This window comes from Oculina patagonica, unplaced genomic scaffold (assembly GCF_052425735.1).
Source record: "Oculina patagonica isolate OP01 unplaced genomic scaffold, crgOcupat unplaced224, whole genome shotgun sequence".
NCBI lineage: Eukaryota > Metazoa > Cnidaria > Anthozoa > Scleractinia > Oculinidae > Oculina > Oculina patagonica.
Window position 1 is genome coordinate 1 of NW_027558064.1, and position 11,054 is coordinate 11,054.

The 11,054-nt window shown below is 39.3% G+C and overlaps 1 long non-coding RNA gene and 1 pseudogene across 2 annotated transcripts; both read left to right on the forward strand.

Annotated features, from left to right (window-relative positions):
• Positions 1-1,099: 1,099 nt before the first annotated feature.
• Positions 1,100-7,341, forward strand: LOC144640264 (kinesin-like protein KIF17; annotated as a pseudogene). The gene is made up of 3 exons (XR_013568313.1): positions 1,100-1,449; positions 2,580-2,923; positions 4,722-7,341. The product of XR_013568313.1 is annotated as a kinesin-like protein KIF17 (transcript).
• An 830-nt stretch (positions 7,342-8,171) lies between these two features.
• LOC144640265 (uncharacterized) lies at positions 8,172-10,615 on the forward strand. Its single transcript, XR_013568314.1, has 2 exons — positions 8,172-8,411; positions 9,503-10,615. It is a non-coding gene; the product is annotated as an uncharacterized LOC144640265 (long non-coding RNA).
• Positions 10,616-11,054: the final 439 nt, after the last annotated feature.

Genomic DNA, 11,054 nt, shown 5'->3' on the forward strand with positions numbered 1-11,054 from the left:
AGGTTTTATTACATTGAAATATTTTTCATGCCAATTAGTTAGTATCCTGAAATAATAGAAGAGATCAGCCCCTCGACCAAAGCCCTGGGTACCAGGGCTTTATAGGCAAGATGTTCAGTCAGGAGGCCAACAGCTATACATGTATGTGGTTAGACTGTAATGTAACTTATGCACAGGTCAAAAAGAATGTGAGGATGTCAAAGAGCCAAAAAGCATGTAACAAGCTACTAACCATTAGGTGGTGAACCTGGCATAATTTTACAGTAAGAGCATCTTAAATAACAAAATGTTTTGTGAAACATTTAAGAAGAAAAATAAGCGATAGGAAAATAGAACGACGTTTCGATGACGCCATGTCATCATTATCAAGTTAAAATTATAATACGGAGTTCAGGCTTATATAGTGATCTAGCTAGGGTGTGATAATATATGAGCATAATAAGATTTTAAATAAACAGTTTAGCATGCACAGAATCTGATTGCGTTGATTGTTATGGATGACATCAAAGTGGTAGAAGCCAAGCCTCCCCTTATAAATCAGCATTGCGTTGTCTACAAATTCTCATGTAATCTGTGTGATGCAGATTATGTTGGGTTCACATCCCGGCATCTTTTTCAACGCATCGCTGAACATAAATATTCTGCGATTGGCCAACACTTAAAAGAAGACCACCAGCTGCAAGTCTACAATGTACAAGACCAGTTTTCTGTTTTAAAGAAATGCCGCACGAAGCTGGACTGTTTAATTTACGAAATGCTTTTTATTAGAAACATAAAGCCAAAACTTAACACGCAATCAGATTCTGTGCGTGCTAAACTGTTTATTTAAAATCTTATTATGCTAATATATTATCACACCCTAGAGCATCTTAATTGCAATAAAAGGAAAAAGTCTGCATTCATCCTAGAGGCCCACCATGCCAGAGCTTATCCTTGTTTCTGTTGCACTAAGTGACTAGGAGTATTTCTGCTCCCCCCCCTTCCCTGGGTGGGATGCTTGTCCATCACAGCCCAGTTACCCCTAGCATTAATTTTGCTATTAAAAAAAAATGCTGGTTCCTGTTGTACAGTACATCTGGGTTGAGAGAGGCAGTATGAGATTTAAGTGTCTTGCCCAAGAACACAACTCAGTTACCCCAGCCTGAGTCCAAACCTGTAAGCATCAATCCCTTGAGAATTTAAACAACTGACAGATGCATTTTGTATTTCAGGACTCACTAGGTGGAAACACCAAGACACTGATGGTCGCATGTCTGAGTCCAGCTGACAACAACTATGACGAGACTCTGAGTACACTGCGTTATGCAAATCGTGCAAAGAATATCAAGAATAAACCAAAGATCAATGAAGATCCTAAAGACGCGCTTCTCAGGGAATATCAGGAGGAAATACAGAAACTGAAGGCGATGTTGATGGGACAGATGGAGGTTCCTGCAGACTTAACATCAGGTAGAACATTATTCACAACTTGTTGTTACATGTATAATAAAGAACTATACAATGTAGCTGTGCCTTTTAATAACATGTGAACTCTGGAGTTCAAATCCCAGGTTATGATTACAAGTGCCTTTTGATGCCATCAATAAAAATTGTGATGACAATCAATGAACTTAGAAAGAAGAGAAACAAATAAAATGGGTTGGAATCTACCAATCATGTTAGACTTGACCTTTCAACCCTCCAAGTTTATTTTTTTCCTTAGTGGCCATTTGGCCACCGACTACTTAAGTTTGGTCGCCAGTGATAAATTAATTTTAGTCGCTAAAGTAAGCTCACGCTTTCAATCCTTCTTCTCAATTTTAGTCTGCTAACAAAGATTATTGAAGGCAGTGTTAAAATTCAACATTTTTTTTATTTTTATATTTATTAATTTATTTGTTTTATTTTTTATTTTTTATTGATCACTTGCAAACACAAAAAAGAAACAAATAACGCATACAGTACAACCACTAAAGTACGTAAAATACAGCAAGAATAAAAAGTAGGTAATCCTAATTACAATGGTTTAAATACATGTATTAGAAAAATTACAATGAGTTAGTCAGTCAGGGGGAGGGGAAATAGTTTCTATATATGAATACAAGAGCGTTTACAGCTTTGTTAAAAAGTTAACAGTCTTTTAGTCAGGGGGACAGGAGATAAGTTTTGATGAAACAGAGCTGACATTATTGAAAAGCACAGTAGATTATTTTATGGTAACTAAAATTATGGCAGTTTTCTATGTCACACATGAATATGACATTTGTGTACAAATTCTATATCAAGCTCTTTTGGAAGTTCCTTGAGACACCATGTATACGTTTTTTTTAGTTGCATGTATTACTTTAACTTACCGGTATGTTTTACATTTTGTGATTCCAGTAAATAAAACATAACTGATTCAGAATTTTCTTTTTTGTTTTGAATCCCACACCCCCACCCCTCTGAAAATTCGACTTAAGCTTCATACTTTTCTTTATTTAGTTTAAAAACTGACTTTTGAAACCCCACCGGCAGAATTTACAGTGACAGAAAGCTGTAGCAGACTTTAGGCAATTGTTAAAGTTGATAAAAAAATTAAAATGTTCTTTCAACCACAGGAGGCTCGTCTGGTGGTCATGCTCGACCTATAGCTGCCCCACCCCATGCCTCACAGTCCCAGGATCATGCTGCCATAGTTGCCAAGGAAACCGAGAATCTTAAGAGAGAGTACGAGGCCAAACTGGCAGAGATGAAGTCATCTTACGAAGCAGAACTTATGTCCAAACAGAAGCTACAGGAAGAAATGGAACGGCTGCAGAACGACTACAACAGAAAGGTTCACAATGTCGAAGAACAATATGGTAGCACCACGGCATTGACTAATGTTACCCAAGGAGGGGTGGGGACGGGAGATGTGCCGGCAGACAGTGCTATTAGTATGATTGCATTGGCAAATGATCTGGTAAGTGATTGATTAAGTACTAACAGGCAAGTTTTATAGTTGTCCTGCAGTTTGTTTGACAGACAGTTATACGTTTCATGTCTTGCAGCTCTCAAATTTTTCTTGTCAGGGGGAGTTACATGCTTGTTTTAGTCTACAGTGAACTCTCTCTTAACAGATACCTCTATAAGACAGATGCCTTTACAGGATGGACATACACCTGGTGTTGGTCCCTGCCGTTCTTCGTTTTACTTTGCTTAACTCTCTGTACGTGTAAGACGTACACTTCTCTATGACGGATAGATGGGGCTGGTCCCGACGGACCCGTTTAAGGGAGAGATGAGGAACTTTCTTTTGATTTACTCAACAAACAACATATCTAAACCCTTGCTCATTGGTCAAGTTAGAATGAAAGGTTACTTGCCGGCAGCAATTAATCTACTTGTTCTGGAAGATCGGACGGGACCTATTTTCCGTCCCCCTTCTTAGGCTATATACTCTGCAAGTACCGGGAAGTTATTTAATAGAAACAATGCACAAGTGCTTAAGTAAGGTGGAAAAATACAAGGAGAACAATTTGTTTCTTATAAAGGAGCGCACATGGTTAGTAATGGTGAAAATTGAATTGAATTGAATTGAATTGGATTACAGTACAAACGGACAATCATAAGTCGAGTTTTGTTCCGAAAGAACAGGAATCGATAGAATGTACATGTACTAGTTGCGTTTTGTACTAGATACAGCTAATTCAAATGAGGTTGTCGGAAAAAAAGCAAAAAAGTGCACGCGACAAGATCGAAAGGTAGTATGGGTAGAAGTAGAGATCGAGCTACTGCACGTGCTGAATACTAATAAGATGGTGACATAAAACGGGAATTTGCCCCCGGGGAATTTGCACATTTTCTTTCCCTTCAGACTTGTGGAAACAAGGAACTCGTAGCCAGGCCAAATTAAAGAAGAATTTTCAAAACTTAAAGACATGCGACAGTAAAAGTAAAGCTACTGAAAAAGGTCTCCTGAGAGAAATAACAAAGTCTTTACGTGCAAAAATACAAACTTGTACATTTCCTCTAGCTCAATATGCAAATTTTTAGCGGAGCTCTCAGCGGCCCGAAGTGCCGCAGAGCAAAGCCCCATACCCATAGAAAATTAACAGACCCATGCTTTTGGTTTTTCATGGTCATCATGGCTAGCGGCATGGCTCGCGGGCGCGTGTGACGACGACGACGAAGTTGCACCAACATGGCGGCCATACTCCAGAAATAGGTTTAAGGTTATGGTTAACGTCAGCTTACATCTTTGATATTGGACATCCATCTCATGGTCAATTGACAGCTGTCAAACTAAGGTATCCGCCTGACCAGTGTCACATGACCATATCGCGGGCTCACATATAGAACTCATCGAGGTCGAGTTTTTTGAATTTTACCGCTGACCAAATAATGGTTTCCACTGGATCGCGGGCTCAAGTGCTATATTTTTTCTATAATTGGTCAGTAAATTGGGAGTTCCGCTTTTAGGCTTGGCTAAATCTAGTTAATAGTGAAAACCCAGACCACCTTTCGGTCTAGTCGCGCGCACTTTTGTGCTTTTTTTCCGTCAACCTTTCTCGAATTAGCTGTATGTGCTATTCGTGTTTGGGAACATTTTATCCTGTCACCAGAATGCAAAGTTGCCATCGTGGTTAGAATGTTTGTAATGTAATCTTAAGCTCGATTTACGTTTTTCTGAACCTTAGGTGCCAATCAAAGCTCCGCACGTGCATTACCATTTCACGGGCCCTTTAAGACTCACGCTGTTTTTCTTTCCGTTTTGTTAGGATCAGCGGCCATCTGTTGTGTCGACTGGTGGCTCAAACGCAGCATTTAACATGATTTCAGGACCGTTACAAGGAATACAGGATTCGAGCCAAGATCAGGGTGTGTTACAAACTGTACAAGACAAAGCTATGAAGGGTGTACAGGAAGTAAAGAACTTTATGCCTGGGCTGGAAGATTTACGCTTTCTAAGTCAAGGCCTCCCTAACGATGCACTGGTCAAAAGACTGCAGGAGCTTCAAGAAAAGTTTGTCGGCGGAGAAAAGAAAAACGATCAGAAATTGAAAGAGAAAAGAAAAGCAAGGAAGAACTATGCTTTAACGCAAAGAGAAAAACTCGCGAAGGCAGCGAAAAAGATGGAAGATGGTGGTATTATGGTGAAAGTTTACGACAATTTGCAAGATGAGATTAAAGCGAAGAATAATGTGATTAACCAGATGGAAGGGAAATTAAAGTCGGCGCAGTCCGAGATTGATGATCTACAAACTGAATTTGAACGCGACCGTGAAGATTATTTAGAAACGATTAGAAAACAAGAGCAAATGATCAAGTTGCAGCAACAGATTATGGACAAGATTCAGCCATGCATTCGACGTGACTGTAATTATTACAACATTGATAAGATTCGATCAGAGAGCAATTGGGACGAAGAATCCGGAAAATGGAACATCCCCGAGCTTGTCATTACAAAAACATCGCTTCCCACCCCTGGGATTATGCCAGGTGCAGGTACCCCCGGGCGGGGTCGTAAATCGCCTATTGGCAGACCCCAGATGAATAACCAGGGACAAGTTGTCAATGGGCACATAGGGGGGTACCCTGAGGAGCCAAATGAGGATCGTTTTCTTCAGCATTTATCACGGAGTTCGCACGAGGATTACGCGTCAAGTTATTTTAAACCCAAGAGAGCGGACCGGCTGTTGGCCGAGAACACAAGATTTGAACGATACGAGAAACGAGAGTCATCCCCCCTCGGGGGGGACACGCCCTCAGCTGGGGTTTCCCGGTACTGGGGGATCGAGCGGAACGTTAAACAACAATGTTCCCCCGGGGGGCGGAGGTAATATGGGTGGGATGCCCGCCATGGGGAGACCGGTTAGACTGGAATCGCTACACATGCCGGGGGAGAAAGAGAAGAAGAAAAAGAGACACAAGAATTTAGAGGAAAGGAAGAGGGACGAATGGTGACTAAAAACAGTGGTCAATCATGAAACTTAACGCGGGCGTCGTGTGTGAATTGTTATTTACATGTATAATGACGTTTAGTTAATTCTTTGAGTTCCTTTAGAGATACTGGTGTCTTCCTACCTTTAAGAGAGGAACAAATTTTTCGTAGTTTCGGAGAGGTATAAAGAACAAGTGGAAGTTAGACGGCGCTTCAGAGAGTTGACGTGATGTATACATGAAGCCGCCTATTAACTCTGTAATGTGTCTTCTGTGAAACGTTTCCGATAACGATTTATTCGCATTCCGATCGAATTAGAGTCGATAGGTATTAAGAAAACTAAAAGAAATAAGATCTCGCTTAGCGCCCGTCTTACTTTTTTACGTTGAATTAGAGTCGAAAGATTCAACAGTGAATCACAAAAAAGTTATTATATAGCTAGTTATGAGTGTATTTAAATGTTCTATTTCAGGTGAATTAATATATTTCTGAGTGCGTGCACTTTGTATCTTCTGTGATAGGCAGGGAATGTTGCCATCATAGATCAGTGCAGTTAAACTGGGTGGTAAATTGAAAATAGTTGTGAAATATGTACAGTAATGTCTGTAATTAGGTGAATGGTGACGACTATTCTTTTAGGTTTTAGTCAATTCGAAAAACTAAATGTCTTTAGTGCTATTGTGGATGAAGCGAAAGTTTAAAAGTTGTAATATAGAACAGTACTAAGTATGTGCAGCTGTAACACGCTTTTTTTAATTTAAATCCTTCATAGCTGTCTTTCTCCATATTCAGTTGGCATTTATCATTCTTCACCTTGTACAGTTCATAATGTTTTGGAGAGAAATATTTTTGAAAATTGTTTAATGAGTCTAAGTGTTTCCAAAATTCTACGACTGTCAAAGTCCCAGATATGATCAATGTAACAGTTCTAAACTAAAACTTTAATTTTTAGGGAAAATTTATTTTACAATTACAGTACTTCTGAGGCTGCCAAGTCATCCATACTATTGTTCTTTGTAGTTATCGTAATGACAGTTATTTTCCAACCATTCTATATTTTTGTTGTATTTATTGTCTAACACTTCAACGATATGTAGTTCTCGACTGTATTGTCAGGCCTACTCTGGGACCCAAAGTCGCCGTAACTTTGGGCGACTTAAGGCGACTTTAGGCGATTTTAGCTTATTTTGTCCAAAATTACGGGCGATTTTGGGCGATTTAAGGCGATTTTGGGCGACTTTAGGCAATTTTAGGTGACCTTTTAGGCAATTTTAGGTGACCGACCTAAGTACAGTTTTAGTTTTACATAGTTTACTATTAATATATAAACTATATATACAACGGATTTAAAGCGACTTAGAGCGACTTTGGGCGACTTTAGGCGATTTTGGGCGACTTTGGGTCCCAGAGTAGGCCTATTGTCATTCATTGTAGTATATGTATTATAGTTTCCACGAATAAAGATTATGTGTGCAAATTATCACCAGACATGTCGCTAACAACACTCGTGTCATAGCAAGTTCCCCACTTAGTAGAAAGATCGCGAAAATTTGATTTTGCGAAAAGGGAATATTTGTCTTATTTAAATTTTAAACAAATGCGCGAAAATACACGCAGAAGCTAGCGAAAACAAGAGAAAACGACGTAACCAGAGGTTTGTTTGTGGATTCCTAGCTTCATTTTCCCAGTAAAAAACAGTAGACAAATTCAGTCCTCATTTTACCCTTTCAAGCCCATCCGAGAAGAGAGTTGAAAACAACGCCAACCGGAATATTTTTGGCGAACTTCAAGATGTTTACAAATGTCCATTTTAATAGTCGAGTAATATCGCTACGCTGGATTTTAATTTCATAAAACCTGTACCTCGATTCCGCCGTCAACCAGCTGAAAAGGTGTATTTTCAACAGTTCCAATGTATACTTTTAGGTGCGTAAATCTAGGTGAGTCAGAAATGGAGAAACTGCATGGATAGCTGGCGTTTCAAGACTTGATCTTAAAAAAAAATCCATGTGTTTTCTCTATGTTATCGCCCCTCAAAGTTACGCTACAGTTACACCAAATTTTCCTTTAAACAAGAGCTCTTAGAGCTTACAACTGCGCTGGTCTCGTGAGCACTTTAGGGGAGCCATGTCAGGGGAACAAAAAATGCGCCGCCCCCCCCCCCCCTTATCCCCTTTACCTGCGTCGAACAATGTTGCGACTGACAAACAAGATGGTAGGAAAACACCTTACGTGACATTTCATGGTTGACTAGTTCCATCCGAAATTAAATATTTTTCTTATATGGATGCTACTAAAAGTGGTAACGGGGAGCGGGGAACCGGGAACCGGGAACCGGAGTCTGGGAACGAGTGTACAGCGGTAATCCGTAAAAGAATTCAAAATGGCGGACAAAAACACAGAAAAGGGACTGGGAACTAGTGTTAGAATTCGATTGTCGGAGCAAATCGACTTTTCGTGTGCTTTTGTTCGCTATAAAGGACTCACGAAGGTGCTGTTTAGGCGGAATTTTGGGACGAGTTGCAAGGTAGGTGAAGAATCATTAATATTTTCCTGGAGTTGTAAATATTTTTCCCCGATTGTTACATCCATAAAGTTTCATCTTGTGCAATCTGGGCAAGGAAGACAACCTGGATTTTTGGTAGACTTTTTTAAAAGTGCGACGATCATGACGCAGCAATACCACGCGTACCAAATCAACTGTTCCACGAACAACCAAAATTTCTTTATAGGCAGTCAGCTATTTTCTTTTCCTGGGCTAAGCTCTGTTCATGTGATACATCGTGGCACACTGAGTATAAATTGCGCCGACGAAATGCCGAAGGCCATTACGAAAATAATCGAATGTGGAATTTTCCATTCTGGTGGATTAACCGAACTTCCATCCGCCGTGCATCTAAAATGCATGCTGATATCAGCTGCTGTTATTAAGCAACAATAATTACGAAAATTGCAGGAAATTTGTTTGAGTATTTATTTCATGATAACGGAAATAGAGAACTTCTGTCACAAGGTTGTAAACCTCATGTCAGCAGGACATGCAACTGTGTATAAGAAATTCTTTAGACAGTTTGCCAATTTATACTATGGCAAGTGCAATTGTGAACCACATTGAATCTTAAAGAATGCTTAGTTAACACAAAGTTCAAGCACAATTCCTCACTTGGAAATCACCAATTTGCTTGTTGAAATACTTTTGTCAATTTTTACCTTGTGGCCAGTAATAGAAAAGACAAAACTCCAAATGAGTCCATGCATTAATTTCTGAAAATTTCTAACACCCCTCCCCAAACCACCAGTCGCTAATGCTATAATTGATTATGGAAACCAAGGTAAGTTCAGGCTTGATGGGCCACTGGGCTCACACTCAGACTTAACCAACAGCTGTGATTCTGTAACCCCTATTGCAATCACGATACACATGTACGTCTCACAACAGATTGTGTCTTTTGCGTGCTTCATCATTGGTTTTCAAACATAGCATAGTATCTTGGACTTTGCATGAAGATTTGTTCCATTTATGTAAAGAAAATAACTATTTGGTGATGGCTGTTCACCAGTTTATTGTATGCTGTTATATTTCAGCACACTGATCATAGCTGTATTTTATTTTTGCAGATCTGGCAGTTGACTAAAGGACAGACAACAAATAAAGACTAGTGTTTACCTACTGTAAAATGAAGATAAATTTAAAATTCTTTTCTTCTCTTTCTATCTGCTGATCATTTTGTGTTTTGTACAAGTGACTGGGGGATGATCTTTCCAGCCCACACCTCTTGACAGCCTCCTGCAAAGCTCAGTGTGTTGCATTACGGTATATTTCTGTGTCATAGTTTGTTTTGGTGAATCTGTAAATGAATTCCAAACACTATGTGTTTTGTACAAATTATCAGTAGGACAGCACAACACATCATTTGTAAGCAGTTTGTTATTTATGGCATGCAACCAGTTTTATTTTTTTCGCAATGATATGAATTCAGAATGAATGCATGCAGTTGGGGAATGACATATACAGAAAATTAATATTCACAACATTACAAGGTTGTCTTTATTTCAATGTCCATCCTAACACTCGGCGGATGTTGCAAAAAGGTAAATCAGTGTAATTATACACCCCTGGAGAACTACAAGTATAATTTACAGTACAGCATTAATAGCACATGTTAAATTTAAATATTTTTTTCCTTTTATGCAATACCATGTGTACGAAGAAAAAGTGATTTTCAGGGACAATGATGTACACTGTATTATACTGAATAGCATTTTGGAAATGCTACAAATATTCAGTGTTGCCTACAAAAATTGTTTGGTTCAAAAGCAAAATAAAAGTCATATATTACTGTCTAACGACCTACAATTGCCATAAAAAAGAATTGTTTTTAAGTCAAGAGATAGATGTACTTGGGAACTTTGTTAACGAGAGTGGGACAATACATAAATATGACTAGCACGCAACAATTTACGAACGTATGATCGATCGGATAACCAACCAAGCCAATATATATCTGCTAATGTTACGCAACACATAGGTTCCATCCTGTCAAATGAAACCAATCCCGCAACTGCAGTGGAAAATACAGCATATTACGACTTACCCTACTATTCGACTGCATTTCAATAAAACATAATTTGATTTTCGAAATGAGGTATTTCGAAGCTATTGATCAGCGTGCAAGCTCCTTGCTCCCACAGCCGTCCTTTGCGTTGCGTTGTGTGTAAATGTGGATTCGAACACTGGCCTTGTTGGAAGATTCCTTCTAGAAAGAAATAAACATTCGAATTCTTCTTATACACCTCGGCACGTCCACAAGTTCGCAAATGTCTGCGTTCGTCCGCCACGACCTTCCCATTGGCTGAAATGCCAGATGGCCCTGTCCTAATATATTGGGATAATCTGGACTGGTAACACTAAGCATTTACCTTCATCGGTAAGCTACATTTTACTCCGTTTCTGTGTTTTTCGTCCGCCATTTTGAACTCTTATACGGATTACCGCTGTACACTCGTTCCCGGTTCCCGGTTCCCGGTCGTTTCTGGTTCCCCGTTACCACTTTTAGTAGTTCTTATATGCTAATGCTGGCCAAATTTAATTCCCACGATCCTGATCCGTGAAACAAAAAAAATCTTTTAAATCAGCATCCAGTGTTGTCTTGAATTACCGTTTAAAGAT